The sequence below is a fragment of the Gekko japonicus genome, unplaced genomic scaffold (genome assembly GCF_001447785.1).
Source record: "Gekko japonicus isolate JY-2015 unplaced genomic scaffold, Gekko_japonicus_V1.1 scaffold528, whole genome shotgun sequence".
NCBI classification, from domain to species: Eukaryota; Metazoa; Chordata; class Lepidosauria; order Squamata; family Gekkonidae; genus Gekko; species Gekko japonicus.
The window spans coordinates 834,300-855,145 of record NW_015170290.1 but is presented as its reverse complement, the minus strand read 5'-3'; the positions used below and the strand labels follow the sequence as shown (position 1 = coordinate 855,145).

At 43.9% G+C, this 20,846-nt stretch overlaps 1 protein-coding gene across 1 annotated transcript in view; it reads right to left on the bottom strand.

The window, feature by feature from the left end:
• The window catches only part of LOC107116036 (protocadherin-15-like), a 456,694-nt gene that overhangs the window by 57,760 nt on the left and 378,088 nt on the right, over nucleotides 1-20,846 (bottom strand). The gene's annotated exons all lie outside the window — the stretch shown is intronic.

The window sequence follows — 20,846 nt, the reverse complement described above, 5'->3', positions numbered from 1 at the left end:
TTAAAATGGAGAAGCAACAAAAACACTGAGCGCATTCAGCAAGCTTCCCTTGAGGCATGACCCAGCCAATTAAGTTTTGTTAAGTCTCATTGATTTCAATGGAGGAGTTAAGTATGTGTTTAAATCCCTCCCATTGAAACTAATGGGGCATCAAAGTACTATGCTTTGGCTAAAGGATGCTCAGGGCTATTATGAAGGTTCTCCCCCCTCCCCCATATGTTTAGAAATGTTTTTGTTACCTACAGTTTACATAGGTTTATTTTTAATAGCTTATATTACACATTGTGTGTGTGTGTTTAAGTGCCATCAAGTCACTTCTGATTTATGGCAACCCTATGAATTAATGACCTTTAAAATGTCCTATTATTAATAGCCTTGCTCGGGTCTTGCGAACTGAGGGCCCTTGTGGCTTCCTTTATTGAGACAATCCATTTCATGTTCAGTCTTCCTCTTTTCCTGCTGCCTTCAACTTTTCCTAGTATTATTGTCTTTTCCACTGAGTTTTCTTTTCCTAATGTGACTGAAGTATGATAGCCTTGGTTTGGTCATTTTAGCTTCTAGGGCGAGTTCAGACTTCATTTGATTTACAACATACTTGTTTTTTTGTGGTCAATGGTATCTATGAAACTCTTCTCCAACACCACATGTCAAATGAATCAACTTTCTTCTTGTCAGCTTTCTTCATTGTCCACCTTGCACACCCATACAAAGTAATTGGTTATGTTATAGTATGAATTATCTTGATCTTGGTCGCCAGACACACATCCTTACACTTATGGATCTTTTCTAGCTTCATGACTGACCTTCCCAATCTCAATCTCCTTCTGATTTCTTGGTTGCAGTCTCTCTTTTGGTTGATGATGGAGACATGGAACAGAAAATCTTTAATAAATTCTGTGTTTTCATTGCCAGCCTTAAAGTTGTGTAATTCCTCAGTAGTCATTAGTTTTGTCTTCTTGATGTTCAGCTGTAATCCTGCTTTGGCACTTTCTGCTTTAACCTTCAATGGTAGTAACTTCAGGTCTTCACTACTTTCTTCAAGTAATATTATGTGTGTGTGTGTGTACGTACACATTATATATTGATTCTGGAATGCTGGTACAAAAATAGATCAAACTGCTAAGCTAGAAGATGTTTGGAAAACAGGCTGGCACTTAATTAAGGTCCGGGGACCTGATTTCCCCCCAGTGAGAACTGTCAAAAGAACCATCAACCATTTAAGCTATTTTATTAATTTGTTGTTCTCATGTATTCAAAGTCTGTCAAACTTGAATAAATAACATGTTCTACTGTCTCAAGACCACCAGAGAGGGCCAGTGCTTCGCCAATGACATAACATGCAAAGGTCTCTTTTAACACAAAGGGAGGATGCTTATTATCCCTGAGATTTGTCACGAAGGTAAATATTTTTGTCACTTCATTAAAGGAAGATATATGAGACCTCAAGGGTTGTGATATGCCTGTCAGAGAAAAGACAGAGCTACAGTTAATCCTAATAGCAGTATATATTTTCTTTTATGTGGCAGATACAAATGTGCAGATGTTTGCACAATTCTGGTATGAAGGAATGCAGAGAAATCTTTATATCCTTAGTGCCCAAACCAAACTCAATCCCATCATAATTGGGTACAATTTTATCTCTGCGGGTGCAAATCTATATTCAGTCTGAGGCATGTTTGAAATCTGTTTCTATATTTAGTATGAAGATCAGATGATTTGTTAAAACATGCGCTAGGGCAGAAAATTACTTTCTTGTTCCCCAAAAGGGAAATGCTTGCTCTATATGGGGTACTGAATCTCAATGGCTGAGTATACAGCCTGAGTCTGGGGCAGGGCCAGTTCCAGGTTTTGATGGGCTCTGGGTAGACCCACACCCTTGACCACCCCTAGAAGCCCTGCTCACTGTCTGCACACTCTCCCCTTGCAGTGCTGGGCACCCCAGGTAGATAGGAGCACAGGAGATGGAGCACTTGCAAGCAGGTGGGTGAGGGAAGGGTGCGCAGACAGATGGTAGTGGGGGTTTATGGGCAGGGGCCAGTGACAGTGGGCCCTGCAGAAGCTTTGGCCCCTGCAGATGCCCCACTTCAAGGTATCCTGATGTGTGACAGTCAGGCATAAGCAGGGGGTTCACTCCAATCCCTGCATGCTCTATGCTCTATTTGGACTGAGAAAACAGTGCACATGGTGAAGGGGCTCTAGCCTTCCTACCCACATCATTTTTCCAACCTGAAATGGACCGGAGGGGGGGGGGGGCTGCTGTTGTTTGACCTGCATGTTCACTGGGAACTGTTTCAGTACAGCAAAACAGAATAAACGGAAGACTGAAGCCCTTTCTCCATACCTGCCATTGGTCCTGAATGAAACTGGGCAAGACACATGCAGGAATTGAGGAGAACTTGCAACTCCCATCTATTACGCAGCGTGGGGATCTCAGTCTTCATAGATAACAAAGCGAAGACCCTCTGCACACAGTTCTCTGGACTGCACCCAGAGCCTGAAGTACTGTGCACAGTTATCTGTTCTTACATCTACAGTGCAAATTTAAACATTATACCTTTCTAGGTCCATTAAAGTCAAGGAAAAAATGAGACCATCTACTGCTATACATACTGAACAGGTGAAAATTGGCCTAAAAGGGAATCTGAGATAATGACTATTGTTGTTAGGCTAACCAAATTCACTGAAGATAGGCATCACTAGCCAAAGTGTTCCAAAGAATACAACTAATATATTAACAGAGTTTGTGTAAACATGCAATCAATCAGTAGCTAATCACTGGGCTGTCGACCTGGGAACCAGAAATGGCTTAGGATTCTGTCAGAGAGGGAGGGAAAAGTGTTTCTGCATTTTTTTTCCTTCTGTCAGTGCATCCAAAACCACACTAATAGTTCTGACACTGAGGCCCAATCCATATGTTCAAGCAGCTGTGTGGCATTTTCGCCAACTGAAACACAAACAGATGTCAGCAAACACCTGAACTGGCTGGTGATACAACAGTCCCAATCTCTTAATACATTGGTTTCAGTGATGTGAAGACTACCCCTCTGCTCAGATTGCAAACTACAAGCAGGCTTTGTAGGTTCTCACACTTTTGCCTGAGAACTATGATTCAACCCTGTAAACTCTGAGCACGTGCCAAAATGATGAATTCTGTTGACTGATATATGTCATTAACTGTGCCAGGAACAAAAGTGGTACATACACAGCTGATTTCAAATGATCCTTGTTCATAATGACCATGGGACATGTCCCAGATTGTGAGCATATGCAAACAGCAGCTCTCTGGTCAGCGACCATGCTGAATGTCACCGATTATAGAGATACAAATATCCTTGAATTACCATGTGCTTGACATTGCAGACAATTTGTGTGACCCCACATGACTGTTTTACTCATGAGAAAACAGTTATTGTGAGCAAGGTAATTTTAATTTTCAATCAGTTTCTTTGTAAATCATTACTAGTTTATAATAAAAAAATCTGGTAAGGATTAGCTATAATTCAGGTCCTAAGGTTAAAAGAGGTAAGCTACAGAGCAAGGTGAATCCACACCAGAATGGGTGGTCCTCGACCCAAAGGAGGTCCGCTTAGCCTTGACCAGAGCCAGAGCCTTCTTAGCTCTGGCTCCACCTGGTGGAACACTCTCCCAAGTGAGGTCAGGGCCCTGTGAGACTTGTTGCAATCCCGTAGGGCCTGTAATACGGATATGTTCTGCCAAGCCTATGGTTGAGGCAGCGGAGATCCAACTACACTGGGCTCCCCTACCTGGCCTTGCACTATTGCTGCTGCTGTTCTGCCAGTTGCCCAGTATTTGATTTCATCTATGGGCACACATACTGAAGGTTCTTCAGGAACACTTGTTAATTCATGACTGATTGCCCTCTTGTATTATATGTTTTAATACTATGTAGATTATGTTTTAAATGTATTGTATATATCTATGGTTGTGAACCACCCCAAGCCCTGCAGTGCAGGGAAGGGCAGACTATAATAAATATATAAAGAAGAAATTGGATTTATACCCCACCCTTCACTACCTGATGGAGTCTCAGAGCAGCTTACAAATGCCTTTCCCTTCCCCTCCCCACAACAGGCTGAGAGAGCTCTGAGAGAACTGTCCTTGAGAGATCAGCACTGACAGAACTATGGCTTGCCCAAAGTCATCCAGCAACTGCAAGTGGAGGAGTGGGGGATCAAACCTGGTTCTCCGGATTAGAGTCCATGCACTTAACCACTAAATAAATGGCTAGAGGCAAGAGAGAGTCATGATTAAGGGTCTGGAGTAGAGTTTGCCAGCTCTGGGTTGGGAAATTCCTGGGGATTTGAGGGTAGAGTCTGGGCAGGGCAGAGTTTGGGGAGAGAGGGAGCTCGGCAAGGAAGTGATTCTACAGAGTCTGCCCTCTGAAGCTGCCATTCTCTCCAGGGAGCTGATGCCTGTATTTCAATTGTAAGTCTGGCCCCACCTGGTGGCTGACATCCCTAGTCTGCAGTGCAATGGCTTTGCCAAAGAAGGGTTCCAATACTTTGATTAAAACTTCCTCAAACATATGAGCATATATGCTCATACAGGCAGCTTGCCACCTGAGAGGGGAAATCAGCTCAGCTGCATCTGCATGTGAAGAGCTGACTCAAATCAGGCCTCAATGAAGCAAACTTGATTAGTACAAATCTAACAGTAATGCTTCTGCAGAAATGGCAGGTTGCGGTGGCTCAAGTGGTTAAGATGCTGAACTGCAGACCAGAAGGTTGGTATTTCAGCAGTTCGAGACCCGAGTGCCGCAAGACAGAGTGAGCTCCCAGCTCTTGCCAACCTAGCAGTTCGAAAGCAAGAAATTGTAAGTAGATAAATAGGTACCGCTTTGGTGGGAAGGTAACAGCATTCTGTGCGCCTTGGCGTCTATTCATGCCGGCCACATGACCATGGGAACATCTCTGGACAGCGCTGGCTCTTTACCTTGGAAACGGAGATGAGCACCACATCCCTAAAGTCGGATTCGACTGGCTTTCGAGCAAGGGAAACCTTTACATTTACTAACATAATAATGCTTGATCAAAATTTAAACATAAAACCTCAGATGGCTAAATCTAGATAAACTGGATGAAGGAAGCAAATCTCTAGGATGGTCAACAGGTGGATATCTGCTGTCTAGAAAGAAAAATCTGGAGTGAATGACTTGATGTTATCTGAATAAATAAATAAATAGATGTATTTAATTGACATGGAAGCCTATGAGATTTGTGTTTTATTTTTTCCTGTTGTTATGACTGCAACTAATTGAACATTTGCTGTATGTGTAGAATACATCTTTCTTACTGATGCATGCAATTACTCATGACAAGAAAAAGTCCTTGGGAATTTGTAACAGTCTATCAGACAGCATATCAGGACGGCAAATATAAGGTATGGCTGTTCTGAAGACAATGATGAAAACAAGTAGCATTGTACTGGGTGTTAAAACAAGACACACACAAACAAATATCTAAAGAATATTTAAATGTGAAAACTATGTGTGAGACAAGGCATTAACATCAAAAGTGTAAAAAAATACTGGGATAGCAGATGTAGCTTTTAAAGCTGAAAATATACATCAAACTGTCAATTCCTACAGGGAGAAAAGTGATCTTGTTTTAAAAGCTATTATATTTTGCCGGAAACTGTGATTGGAAACATCTGAATTTGCCATCTGCTTTAGTGGTACTAATGTAGAAAACGAAAAGCCCATTCGTTTTATGAGCCCCTTTAGTATATTACAACCCGAATTAAGACTGACCCTACCAAGAAGGCTAGAAAGCGCAAAGGACTGATAATATATATTCCAGCTCTGTTTGACTCAAGCTCACTTTCTTAAAAGGACAAGAAATTAGCAACAGATTGCCACTATTGTCAATAAAGCGATAATTTTTCTAGTCTTTAGACTCCAAGTAACGTTTTGTTGAGTCCAAGAAAAAATGTAGAGACCTGGATCAGTATAACATACTACCCAAAAACCCAATAAAGGGAGATTGCATAATATAGTAATGAAACATCACAGACAAATCATCAGTTCATAACTTTATGTTTATAGCATTTTTATTGCAAAAGCACAAACCACTACATGAAGCTACAACTCTAGCAAAGTTACGTAGCTCAATGTTCAAAATGCTGTTATCTCCTTTAATGCATTCTCTGGTTTCCTTCTCAACATTAGGTCTGCACTAAAGTTTTGATAAACTTTCTTTGGAAGAGAAAATTAAGCAGTGCAACTTCGTTATCAGGTGCTAATGATCAGAAAAATAGTGAAGGAACAGGGCAACAAGTATTAAATTGAAAAGCTCCGTTCTTTAATTAATTCTCTTCTCCCTGATAATGTGTGTTAATTATTCTTTATAAGGCAGACTGAATGTATTGTAAAGACTGAAAGGGAGTCTAAATAATGTGGCAAAACCACAAGGTATATGAAAACACAATTAATATGCAAAATATTAAAAGCAGCTAATGCTAAATAAATCTTGGGTTTCAATTCCATAGATTAATAGCTGTGATTACTGCATGTTGGATTTTAATTTATTTAACCACAACAGAAAAAAGAAAGAAAGAAAGAAAGAAAAAGAGAGGTTACATTTGGCCTTGGAATGCCAGTAAAGAATGAACAGTTGCTCTATGTAGAATCTCTAAAGAAACAGCATTATAAGAAAGGTTGCCAAGAAAAGATGGACATACTTCTATAATTCCAAACAGCAAATCATTATGCCTAATGGTGAAATTTTATGGCACATGCAAACACATACAAAAAGTATTATAATTAAAGAAATCACCCAGATTGATGACCTAACGGTTTAGTCACTGCATCGTAACTAGGGGTGTGCATTCGGATCTACCCGAGTCAAAAATATACGCCAAAAATATCATATCAGTTTTTTGGGGATATATTTCAGCACTCAAAGATATCTGGGATTTTTCCTGAAAACCAGGGGAAAAAATCCTGACAAAAGCATGGATATATTTGGGGTACATCTGACTTCCGGTTTATGGCGGCGCACTAGCAGACTCACCTCCCGGACCTCCCGGGGGTGAAGCTGCGCTCCAGCCGAAGGAGGGGGTGTGCAGGCTCGCTTACCCCCCCCAGGGGGCCGGCTAAGAGACTCTGGCCATGGAACTTACAAGAGGTTGCCTCTTCGAGGGCGAAATGCCGGAGAATTGAGGCACCTCTTCGTTCCGACGGTTCTCCGTGCTGTGAGATCGAATGGATTTAGTGACACTGACCGGGGCAAGCGTGGGAGATCCAGCGGCAGAAATGAAAGTTGAAAGCGAGGTCGAACGACCAATTATGAATGTGAGTCAGCTTTGAAGTGTTCTTCAAAGGGAAAAAGATAGCTCCCCACCCCACCCCACTGAACGGGAAAAAGGCAAGCGTTGAAGGGACGCCTCCCATGCACATGAATTTTTGAGCGATTGAGGGGGGGGGAGCGGAAGGAAATGCAAAGAAAACTGCCTAGAAGTACTTACCAAAGCAAATCTAAGTGGTGAGGCGCACATTCAGAGACTTTTTAAAAGTTTGCGAAAGTAAACAAGCGAAAAAGATGGCGGGGAAGAAGGACAGAGAAAAACTTTTGAAAGCGAAAGGGTCTGAGAGCCCGAAACCAGAAGCTACCAGCGAGGTGGCAAAGTCTATAGCGGATTATATGCGCCCTCTGCTGGAACAGCTGAATAACTTCAAGGAACAGATGTCTATAGTGACTCAAAGTATTACTGCACAACAAACCCAGATAAACGATATGATACAAATAATGAAGCAAGATACTGAGAAGGTAAAGGAAGTGGCTGCAACTACTTAGTAGGTGAAGAAAAAAGTGCAAAAACTGGAAAGGAAACAAATCTCCATGGAAGATCAACTGCTGCAAGTGCAAATGGAAAAGGCCAACATGATTCTTCGCTTCCAGGGCATGCGAGAAATCAGGGGGGAGAATCTTAAAGAAGTGATGACGGAATTACTAGCCCCAGTGACAGAAATGAAGGCGGAATCGCTGCTGAGTGAGATAGATGTGGTTTACAGATCATATTCAGGCTATATAAAGAAAAATAATCTGCCTGGGGAAATTGTTGTAAGATTCTCTAAGAGGCATGTTAGGGATGCAATCCTGAAAGCGGTTGCTGGAATACCCCTGAAAGTGGGGGAAAATACCATCAGAACACTAAAGGATATTCCATTTGAAGTAAGACAATGAAGAAGGAAGTACAAAGAACTTGTGCTTTTTCTTCAGACAAACTCAATTGGATATAAATGGCTATTTCCAGAAGGCGTCACTTTTAAGATCAAGGATAAAAAAGAAAAGATTGACTCTGTTCTGAAAGCTCAAGAATTCCTAAGGGTTCAGCTGGGAAGACCAGAGGATGGGGAAAAAAAGAAGAGAACAGCAAGTCTAGTGGTGAGCTGGACTTGGGTTCTCCGGGGAGGACTCTCTGACAGAGCAAGGGGCAGCCACTCCAAAAAGTCTTTATAAGCTGCGGAAGAGACGAGGAAAGGAGAAGTGAAGGCTGAAGGACTCTGAATTGTGCCTTTGAGAACTCTGAAAGGGGATGATTGGGGGGTACAGTTTCTAGACAGTTAAATTTAAGAGTTAAAGAAAAAGAAAGTAATACAAATGTTTGACTCAGTTTATAATAATCTAAGTGAAGTGAAGATTTGCTGTAACTAAGCTAGTGAAGATCTCCTCTCTTGGGTTTTTAGTTAGTAGTGGGTTCTTTTGCTTTATCCTATATATGTAATCCCCCCTTCCTTTTTTTCTGTAGTAGTTTTGTAGTTTGATAAAAAAATAATAAAAAATCCCCTCCGGGGGCTTAAAAAAAAGATATATTTGGGGTACATCTGAAAAACAGTGGAGAGGCAGAAGTAGTGTGCTTCTGCCTCTCAGCTGTTTGTCAGGTTTGAGGATCATCTGAGTGCTCCCTGCCAGGTCAGCTTTGGGCTAGCTTCTTGTGCAGCCTCGTTCAAACAAGGCTGCATGGGAAGTCACACCGAGGATCAGCTGATCTGGTGGGAAGCAGAGTGCTCCCCACTGGGTCAGCATTGGGCTGGCTTCTCCTGCAGCCTCATTTAAATGAGGTTGCATGGGAAGCTAGCCAGAAGCTCAGCTTAGCTGGGGGGAAGCAAGAGTGCTCCCACAGGTCAGCTTTGAGCTGGCTTCTCCTGCAGCCTTGTTTAAACAGGGCTATAGGAGAAGTCAGCATGAAGATCAGCTGAGCCTGCAGGGAGACTGCTCCCTGCAAGTCAACTGTTTGTTGGGCTGTCTTCTGCAGTCCCTTTACATCTCCCCTGTTTAAAGGGAATGCAACAGACAGCCTGAAAACAGCTGACAGGGAGCAATCTGCTCTTCCTGACAGGTTTTTTTTTTGCTTTGCCACTACTCCCTCCATTTTTTTTTCCTTGGGTCTCTTGGATTTGGAAACATTCAGGATTTCAAAAAAACAAAAAACAAAAAAACAAAACCCTGGATCCAAATACAATATCAATATTGGGATCCAGGATTTTTCAGAAATCCTGAAATTTTTTCAGGTCCAATGGATCTGAACCAAAAAACCCCATTTAAAAAAAGTGCACACCCCTAATTCTAACTTCCAGATAAAATATTTTTCTTGGTGTCCCAGTCCCAGGATGTAAACCACACCCCTCAGGGACCCCAACGACCACCAACTCACCTAGGAGACCCACAGACCAGGAACGCCCTGAAATGCTGGACCCTGTCAGTGCCGCCGGGGTGCAACAGCCTGGGCCACCCTGACCACGGAACGAGGAGCCTCGAGGAGCAGCAGGAGAGGCCAACTGCGCATGGGAGAAGCTGATGGCGAACACACAAATGCATGAGACCCCATACGCCAGCGGCGGCGGCATGGCCCCAGGCCGACAAGACCACAGCCGGCATAGCTCCAACCACACCCAGGCCATAGGGGCGGCATTGGAGCTTATCATAGGGGCGGGGCTGGGAGGAACCACAGGGAGGCGGGACCTGGAGACAGTGCTGGAAGATGGAGCTGGGTATAAAGGAGAGGGAAGCAAAGAGGCCAGGGAGGAAGGACGTGCTCGGAACTACCTGATGCTGGCAGAGAGAGAAAGAGTCCAGGGAGGATGCTGAGAAGCCGGGAAGCCGATGCACAAAGGTAGAGGGACCTACGGAGTGCCATTAAACTCCGTCCCCTACCCATCTGAAGCCCCAACGCTCCCCCTCTTCTTTAACAGGCCTCACTTCCAGAACCGTTAGACCTCCCCTGCCTTGGGACGCCACGGCCACGGGAGGGGCTGCGCCCGGAGCCCAGGGTGGGCTTGACACTTGGGTTCCCCAACCTAGGTGGCTAGAGAGAGGGAGTGTATTGAGACAATGCCAAGAGTGGTCATGCTTGCCTCTTGATTAATGTCTGTATCTGTCCCACATGGCCCGACTGTCACCAATATGGGCTGTTGAACAGACAAGTATTATAAAATATTTTGACAAGCTTGTGATGACTGTATAGAAATATTGCTTCTATATTCACATGCCTTCTCCTGTGATGTCTTTTGATAACATGCTGTGTCTTGTTTCCTGTTGCAAGCCAAATGGTGAGGCCACATGGCCTCAATAGCCATGCCATAAACCCACATTCTTTCACACTTTCATGCCAAATGCCAGACCTCATGGCTACACTTTCTGGCCCACTTGCAACCAGTCATGTACACAATGAAGTAGCTGAAGTTTGGGTCAGATGACTGCAGACGGGGTCCCAAATGTATAGCCTATCCCTACACACAGCTATGGCAACCAACAATTGGCCACACCCATGCCCACTCGCAATTGGCTGATGGTCACATCTAATTTGTGACTGGAATTGGGGTATAATTGTTTGATCCCTATGGGAGTGAGTCTCATCTCTCTGATTCCTCTTTAGCCTGAGTCCTACATTCTAAGAGAGATATACAGGAATGCTGTGAGTTCTTAAAAGACTCAGATGCCAAAAAACCTTTCTCCTCCTTTTCTTTGACACTCACAGGTTCAGGAACTAAGGCTGGGTGGGAGGGGGTGAGATCACAACTCACCACAGGTTCATTTTGCAATGTCCCATCTTCTTCCACAGCTACAATGTTCTTTTCTGTAGATATTTCCATCAGCCTCTCTTCCTGTCGAGGAGAAGGATAATCCCTGGATACCAGTTCCAGTGCTGGAGAAGTCTCTTCATTTTCTTTAGACGTTAAGACACCTGGAGGGTTTACTGATAGCTGGTTTCCTAAAAAGGTATCCTCTGATGAATTACTTGTCCCTGTTCCTTCATCTTCCTGCCCCAAATGAAGCTCAGGCAGTACTGACTCTTTAAACTTTACTTCCTTTGCTATTCTTTGTGCTTGACTCTGGGTCACTACTTTCTGCTGAATCTTGATCTCTTCCTTCTGACACATAGCATTTCTATATAGGAGATCTCCTCCTATCAAAAATTTTGAGTCCCCATCTGAGTGCAGCAAAACTGGGATTTCCCCAGAAAATTTTCTGAACTGCACTTTCACAAGAGCCATAGGTTGATCTGTAATTTTAGCATTATAAGTATGCAAGGCAACACTACCTAACCAATGAATTGGAGACTCTAAAGCAGTCTCAGGGATAGAGGAAAAGTCTGAATCAGTATCAATGAAGGCTCTCAAGGCTTTATTTCCATTCACAATCACTATATCATCACGCAGTTCATCCAGCCACTGTTTTTGCTCAGCAGAGGCCATCAGTTTATAAGTAGCCAGATCGTTTACACTGCTCTCAAAGATCTTTAGCTCAGCTTTTTTAAGTGGCTCATGTTCTAACTGCATGCCAACCATCTTAGGTGACTTATCTTGCTTCATTAGAGTGATTAAAGGAATTTCCTCATCTCCACATTTCTCTCTCTCCTCCTCCAAATTTTCAGTGCCTTTTCCAGTCACATATCTCATAATGGAGGGGGGGACTTCCTTCAGCTTTAATTGAGGACAATTCTTCCTGATGTGCCCATATTCATGACACAGATGACATTTTATTCTGGGAGTTGAGGTATTCCTTGCCTTGCTGTTCCATGCCGAAGTGGGGCTTTGCTGACTATATTGGCCTCCAAAGTCCATCTTATCACTCCCTACAAGGGCCCCTTCTCCCTTTTCCATGGTTGATTTCCACAGCCCTGCTCTCCTTGCATCATATTTCACCTGAGACTTAAGTTGATCTGCAAATAGTGCTAAATCATTCAAGGAAGATGGATTACGGGCTTGAATTAAAGCTGCAATATCGGGGCTAAGTGCCTGAAAAAACTGCTTCCTTAACAATAAATTACACAATTGAGCATATGTGTTACCTTGAGCTGCCTCAATCCAAGCATACAGAAGTCTCTGCAGCTATGCCATAAAAGCAGCATACGTTTCTTTGGGCTCCAAACAGGCTTTTCAAAACTGAAGCCTCAGCTGCTCTTCAGACAAGCCCAAACGTTGTCGAGCTAACTTTTTGAACTCCTGATAGTCCCGAGATGCAGCTGGCAGCTCTCCCATCAGATTTTCTAATTCTCCATGCACATGAGCCTTCAATATGCCCAAATATTCCTGCTCCGGCACTTTATAATCCAAACAGGCAGCTTTAAAACTTGCAAAATACCGCATTGGATCCTGCCCCTCATGGAAAATAGGAAATTTCTTCTTTTCCCAGCACTGCCCTTGATGTTGATTCATTATATTAGTCTGCTGGGTTTGTAATTCCAAGAATGCTTTAATCAAGTCTCTTAAATCATCAGCTTGAATTCCTACAGTTCCACCCTTGTCTCTTCTCGTCCCCAGACTCCTTTCAGACTCCTGGCTAGGATTTCTCTGCGGGTGCCCAACTGCTCCCCACTGCTCATGCCTTCTATATTGATAGTCTCTATGTCTGACTTCTGAGGAGTCTCGTCTTTCTCTGGGGTTCACCACGACTTCCACCTTTTCCTCTTCTTCTGACCCACTTAAATCATCTGGATATTGTTTGCCAGCCTCATTTTCTTCCTCTATAGCTGACTCTTGCAGGGTCACTTCAATCTCTGCATTATTACTAAACAATGCCTCATGACCTATTCCTTCCATTCCTAACTCTTAAAACAACAAACACTCTGTACTCCTGAGGAATGTGCTGGATTTATTCACATATGTGCATAAGACCCTGATCCCACCGCTGCCACCAAGTCAAGATAGCTAGGCTTTCTTGTGGGTTAACAGGAGACTTGAGCACACATGAGCCAACTTAAGTTTTAAAAGAAAGTATTTATTTAAAACAATGGTCAAAAGAGAGAAATACAAAATCCAGCAACAAAACACTTCAGAGAGTACAACAAAATAATAAACACTAACTCAAACTACCTGTGTTCTATAGCGCAGTTTTCAGGAAGCATAGGCCATAAGTCACAACGAGGAATGTGGCTTCATGTCGAGGTCTGCAAACATGAACTACATACAGGAGTTCCCAGAATCTCTTAGGCTAAATTTCCCCCCAGATAAGGTGTCAAAATATACTCTTTTTCCCTTTCAAATATCAGCTGCCCCCACTTTACGTTCAAAACAGTTTTTCCAAATAGAGTTAATTGGTAGGTCTGCCTGTCCTTAGAATCAGCACCTTAACAATAACAAACTTAAAACAGCTGCACTAGGAAGAAGGCTAACATACTGTTGCATCACTTAACCCTTCATAGGCACTTTTACTTCACAATTGGTAATAATGAAATAGAAGGGTATGATTTGGTTTAATTCTGGTTTATATATGGGTAACAAATAGTAGTTAAAATAAGGTTGCTGGTTTTGCTTTTTGTTGATAATTAGGACCACGAAGAAGAGATCTCAAAGTTTCTGGGCTCTTAGGTGATTTTTAATAGAAAAAAAGATACTGATTATTACAAACATAACTCCACAGGGAGGAAAATAACTAAATACCTAAAGAGAATTTTCATAGCATAATTTTTTCTTTGTGGTAGACCTTTTGTACTGCTTTTTGTCTTAATGGAGAATGTGAAAGAAGGTGCAAGTGATTGTAATCTTGTTTATTGTTTAGGTTTGTTCTTGATTTTTGCATTATTATGTGTGGGCTTGGTATCGAGTGAGATATTGATAATAATGAATGAATATTAGGATTCAATCTGGGTTGTGTGGCAATATTTAGATCTAGATAGGGTTCAAACTATCAAACTATTCTCAATGGCGTGGCTCATAAATGATCTTAATAAAAAACTAGATATGGATTACTGTAAATTTAGCTCCATAGGAGGGGAAATAGTTAAATATTTATAGAGAATTTTTATTATCAATTTGACAACTGATAATGTATTAGAATTAATTTTGGGAGCTATATAGAGAAGCATGAAATAAGTGATTTGAAACATTAATGGGTAACAATATATCAGAGAGATGGAATGATCAATTTATTATCACCTGTATAGTTTATTTTCTTTGATGTGTTAAAATATGTAGGATTATATCTTTATTTTCTTGCTATAAATAAATAAACAATAAAAAGATTATTTTAAAAAATAAATAAATCATGTAATAAACAAAGATACATGTATCTAGAGCAATTGGAGATCAATTTACAAACACTTAGCAGCCACATATTTGCTACAACTATCTAAATATGAGGTATATAAATTGTTATATTACAAATAAATTTATCTAATGCTCAATGTGGCCTCATCTGTGGATACTTAGATATGGAGCCTGGAGACCTGAACAGACAAAACATATCTACAGAACTGAAAAAAGCCCCCGTTTTGCAGAAAAACCTGAAATCAAGAAAACAAAAACAAACAAACAAAAATGAACTATAGAGGGGTTAAACCTCCCCCCCCAAATAATACAAGCAGCAACTGTACATTTAATAAACAAATGCCCTCTGCATTGCCATTGTGGAGATTGCTAGGTGACCACAACAGTATTGTCAGTCTTTAAGCCTTGGTTTCTCTCTGTAAAAGGCAAGGGGAGGGGGCAGGGCAATTTGAGGTCTGTTTTGGCCTTCAGGGAGGACTCATCAAGGCCAAACCTGGCAGAAACCTCTGGCGGCCTGGCTGCTTACTACTATTTTGACTGCAGCCACTATACATAAACCAATGAAGTAAAGTGATTAGAGTATTTGGGAGGCCCAAGTTTGAATCCTTACTCTGCTGTGGAAGCTTGTTTAGTGACCTTGGGTCAGTCACTCCCAACTTAACATGCCTTAATAAAGCACAGTTGCCTTAGTCCTTAGGGAATAGTAGTGCAGCTGTGCTTTATTAGAGAGGTCTTTCTGGGATGTTCCCATGGAAAACCAGAACAGCCATGTTTACATTGTTTGACTTATGCATGGGTAAATTCAAGAGCTGTGGGTGAGTGCAGGAAATTTAGCCTTCTCTCCCCCCCCCCCGTTTTTCCTGGTACTATGTAAGGATATTGAATTTATATTATATTATGACATGTATTTGTTGTTCAGTTCCAGGAAAATTTATGCCTGAAGATTTGTTCGAAACACGCAGGTTATGCCCAGGAGGTGTGTTGCTAGGCTTGCTTGCTAGCTGAATCACCTCATGGGAAAATACATCTACTAGGCTTGCTTCCTAAGCTGCCTGCTAGCTTTACCTGATGGATCATCACTTCGGAAATGTACAATAGGTTGCTGCATTGTTCGGTGCAAAAAACTGTACATTGGCATTTATCCTCCATCAGGAAGAAGACAGTTGAACTCTTCGTGTTATATAACTTAGTCTGAAAGTGTTTGAAATGTGATGTTATAGTTTGAAAGTGTTTACAATACACTAGAGTTGATGTGTATATAAATCAAATATATTTAGCTATAAGTGCATGTGAATACTGTGTTTATTATTTCAACACCGTGTTTTCCCGCCTGGAGGTTGGCAACCCCATAATTGGGTGCCCGAGGGGGGGGGCGCCAGAAGGTAGCCCCGCCTAGGGCACAAAAAACCCTCGGGCCAGCCCTGCCTGCAGTGCACCATGCAACTGGGCCTGGCCAGTTGGCCACAGCCACAACAAACTTAGGCCCAGTGCAGTAGCCAGCACCCTGCAACTGGGGGCGGCAAAAGTAGCTGGTACCATGCAACTGGGCCTGGCACTATACAACTGGGCCTTGTCCTGGCCCTCAGCCAGACAGCACAGTTTTCCTGGGGAAAGGCTGCCAGAGAATGGGAAGGAGTGAAAGCTGAAGACATGAGGGACAGACAGGGGTAGTCTGGCTGGTGTGTGGGAAGGAGAGAAGGCAACAGGAAGAGAGGAGAGGCTATGGGGACTTTCAAGGAATGGTAAGAGAGGAAATTGTGGGGGAAGGGAAATGAAATCTCCCTGTAAATCCTTGTGGGTATCCCACTTGTAATAGGACTGTTGAGATTACCCAGGACTAATGTTACTGGGAGAACTGCTATAGTTAGTAGCACCCACATTTACATCTTAACCGACAGACAGCCTATTAGTAGTCTGCGGCCTAGTGAAGACCACTAACTGGCGATGGCTGGGCAGGGGATACCAGTGCTCCTGGGAAGGCGAAAGTATAGCGGTGGGACTAGGTATGACTGTAAGGGAAGGGGACTGAGAAGTAGAAGGGCTCGGTCCCCTTCCAGCCTATGTCCCATCCTGAAGGTAGTAGGCAGTGGAACTAGGACTAATGACCCCTCTCCAACACTGGTGTTGTGTAACACCAGGACCATAAATAATAACACCATGGTCCTTCAGGACTTCCTGCTGGAGCAGGATATAGACCTGGTGTGCATGACCAAGACCTGGGTATGAGATGGGGAGGCCCAGGCTATCGGTCCTTCACCAATCCCTGACTAAGGGGAGGGGGAAGGAGTGACTCTGTTCATTCAGGAAGCTTACACCTTAAGGTGCTCCCACTGCTGAGGCTCACAGGCATTGAGTGTGCCGGCTTTGTGTGGGAAGCCGGGGAGAGTTTGTCTATTTGGTTGGTGTACTGTCTGCCCATCGCTGTTGGAGGCCATATCAGGCTGGGCACTGGAGCACCCTAGACTGATAGTCTTGGGTGATTTCAATGTCCATGCTGACACAGGGCACACGCCTCAGGTAGTGGAACTGGTGTCATCCATGGCAGCGCTAGGATCCTCCCAATATGTAATGGCTCCCACTCACCACACAGGGCACACGCTTGACTTGATCTTCATGGCGGGGGTTACAGTGGATCAAATTACTGCCACGGCAGTTCCATGGTCAGACCACTATGCCTTGAGGGCCCATGTGAATGTCCCACCCCAACCCTGTATGGGTGGTGAGTGCATTTTAGCTAGACTGCGGAGCCAAATGCGGCTCCAGATGGATCTCCAGGATCTGATGCCCCCTGGTGGCTCATTAGATGAGTTTGTCAAGGTCTGGCATAGCTGACTCTTGGCAGCCATCAACAAGATTGCTCCCCGATGTCTTCTGCGTCCCCGCTAGAGGCTCGCTCCATGGTATATCCAGCACTTGCGGCTGATGAATTGAGGGCTCAGACAACTAGAGAAACAGTGGCGGCGTGCTCAAGATGAAGCTACAAGAGCATCCTATAGGACATTTGTGAGAGCCTTTGAGATAGCAGTCAAAGCTGCTAAGAGAGAGTACTATGCGGCCACGATTGCATCTGGAAGCTCTCGCCCAGCTCAATTATTTAGAACAATTCAGTCTATTACTACTCTGCCTCAGGGCAGACCAAACACTAAGGAACTGGAGATTAACTGTGAGGCTTTTGCGAACTATTTTGCAGATACAGTATTGTCACTCCACCATGACCTTCCTGCCACAGTTGATACAGTAGGTGAACTTGAGGCTCCATGCGTGTCTTCTTGTCAAGTTCTGGATTATTTCAGTCCACTCAGCCTAGAGGAGGTCGACAAATTACTCTTAATTGTTCACCTTACTACCTGCAGCCTTGATCTGTGTCCGTTATGGCTAATTAAAGCCAGCCACAACAGGCTACAAGGTACCCTAAAGGAAATTATCAACAAGTCCCTCTCTGAGGGGCTGTTCCCTGGGGCACTCAAGGAGGTGGTGGTATGCCCTCTCTTAAAATAACCATCTCTGGATCCGGCTGAATTGGCTAACTACCAGCCAGTGTCCAATTTGCCCTATTTGGGCAAATTAATTGAGAGGGGAGTAGCTATTCAGTTGCAGGGCTTTTTGGATGACATCTCCGCATTAGATCCCTTCCAGTCTGGCTTCGGACCAGGCCATGGGACAGAGATGGCACTGGTTGCCATCACAGATTACCTTCAGAGGCATCCGGATTGGGGCTGTTTGGCGGTGTTGTTGTTGTTGTTGGACCTGTCGGGGTGTTCAGCATGGTCGACTCCCAACTACTGACCCACCGACACTGGGATTCAAGGGTTTGCCTTGCAGTGGCTTACCTTGTTCCTTTAGGGTAGGGGACAAAGGGTGGCCATTGGGGAACAACTGTCCCAAAGGCACCCGCTAATTTGTGGAGTGCCCCAAGGAGTGGTGCTTTCCACCAATGTTATTTAACATCTACATGTGCCCCTTGCCCAGATTGCCCAGAGGCATGGGCTAGGGCATCACCAATACGCGGATGACACTCAGCTCTATCTGCTATTGGACTGCCAGTCTGACTCTAACCCGGAAGATATGGACCTAGTGTTGAAAGCTGTGGCTGGTTGGCTTAGACTGAGTTGTCTGAAATTGAATCTGATGAAGACGGCAGTCCTGTGCCTGAGTCGGAATGGCCAGAGGATAGGGATCCCACTCCTTCTGTGGGGCGCTGTTGGTGCCAGTGCTGAAGTCTAGGTGTTTGGGAGAGCTCCTGGATGCCTCCTTACCACTAGAGGCCCAGGTAGCAGCCACTGCAAAGTCAGCCTTTTATCATCTTTGGCTGATCAAGCAGTTGATTCCCTTCCTTGAACGCAATGACCTGGCAACAGTGATCCATGCAATGGTCACGTTGAGACTGGATTACTCTAATGGGGCTGTCCTTGTCCCAAATCCAGAAGCTGCAGCTGGTGCAGAATGCGCCGGCCATGCTGCTGTTGGGCCTTCCTATGCAGGAGCACATCTGGCCTGAACTAAAAGCACTGCACTAGCTACCTATAGCATACCGAATTCAGTTCAAGGTGCTGGTTCTTACCTTTAAAGCCGTATATGGTCAGGGGCCTACATATCTAAGGGACCACCTTTAGTCACATGTTCCCAGGAGAGCACTAAGATCAGGGTCCCAAAACCGCTTGGCCCTACCGGGCCTCAGAGAAGCCAGGCTTGCTGCAACAAGGGCCATGGCCTTTTCAAATGGCAGCTCTGCACTGGTGGAATGAGCTCCCGGAGGACATCAGGGCCCTGCAGGACCTTTTACAGTTTTTATTTTTTGCTCTTACTAAAACAACCATGTAACCAGAGAAGTGCTTCTATCTCTGCCTTACTCCCCACCCAGCAAGTTGGGGAGATGTTCCCCTCACTGTTCCATCAATCAAAGAAGCTCATTTGGTGAGTACACTAGAGATGGTCTTTTCAGTAGCAGCCCCATGATTATGGAACAACATCCCCAGTAGGATTGCCAGGTCCCTCCTGACCAATGGCAGGGTGGGTGGGTGGAAAATAGGGTTTCCAGATCCAGGTGGAGATCCTGGAGAGTTGGTGTTGGAGCCTGAGGAGGGCAGAGATCTCAGGTGGGTACAATGCTATAGAGTCCACCCTCCAAAGCAGCCATTTTCTTCAGGAGAACTGATCTCTGGAGCCTGGAGATGAGCTGTAATTCCAGGGGATCCCCAGGTCCCACACCTGGAGGCTGGCATTTCTACTCCCAAGGGTCCCCTGACTTTTGCTCTTTAGGAGCAGCTGAAGACATTTTTATTTAGGGCTGCATTTGATTAAAGTAGTCCTAAATTGTTATTTTAAATTTGGGTTTTCTGCTTTTTGTGTAACCTATTTAATGTATTTTATTTTATTAACATCGGAAGCTGCCTTGAGCTCCGTAAGGAAGAAAGGCAGCCAATGAGTATTTTAAATAAATAAAGGAAGGAAGGAATCTGACCCTTGATCTAGAAGAGAAGGAGGATTATTTTAGGCTTTCCAGATGGGTTTGTTGTAGTAGTAGTAGTAGTAGTAGTAGTAGGAGGAGGAGGAGGAGGAGGAGGAGATTGGATTTATACCCTGCCTTTCACTACCTGAAGGAGTCTCACAGCAACTCACAATCCCTTTCCCTTACCCTCCCCACAAACCTTTCCCTTACCCTCCCCACAACAGAAACCCTGTGAGGTAGGTGGGGCTGAGAGAGATCTCTTGGGAACCGCCCTTGAGAGAACAGCTCTGAAAGAACTTATAACTGACCCACGGTCATACTGGAAGCGGCATGTGGAGGAGTGGGGAATCAAACCTGTTTCTCCCAGATTAGAGTCCACGTTCCTAACCATACACCAAACTTGCTCTCCTTATAGTTTTAGACTAATTTCTGATTATTTCACATTCTGCTTTTACTATGCTTTTAATAATGATTAGAACAGTAAATGGGTATTTATAGTGTAAGCCTTCAAGGAAAGCTCAACTTTTGAACAGGTTCACTGAGAAAGTCATGGCATCTTAACAAAAAATACAGAAATCCAGAGTTGTCCATTGCACATTGAGGCTCATGCAGTAATGTGAGGAGAAGAATGTGGGGGAGACAGGGTGACTTTTCTCTGCTTTACTACTGTTTGTGCACAACCAAAATTCATTTGCTCAACCACAGAGAGTGTTACATTTGTAAATCCTAGGCAAAACCCTCTTCAGCAGCAGGGTGAAGCAGAGGGGGCTTCCTTTGGTCTCAGTTTTATTCAGTTGTTCTTTAAGGAAATAGAGCAGAAGACATTCATTTCGCAAAAAAGGAAGGAAGGAAGGAAGGAAGGAAGGAAGGAAGGAAGGAAGGAAGGAA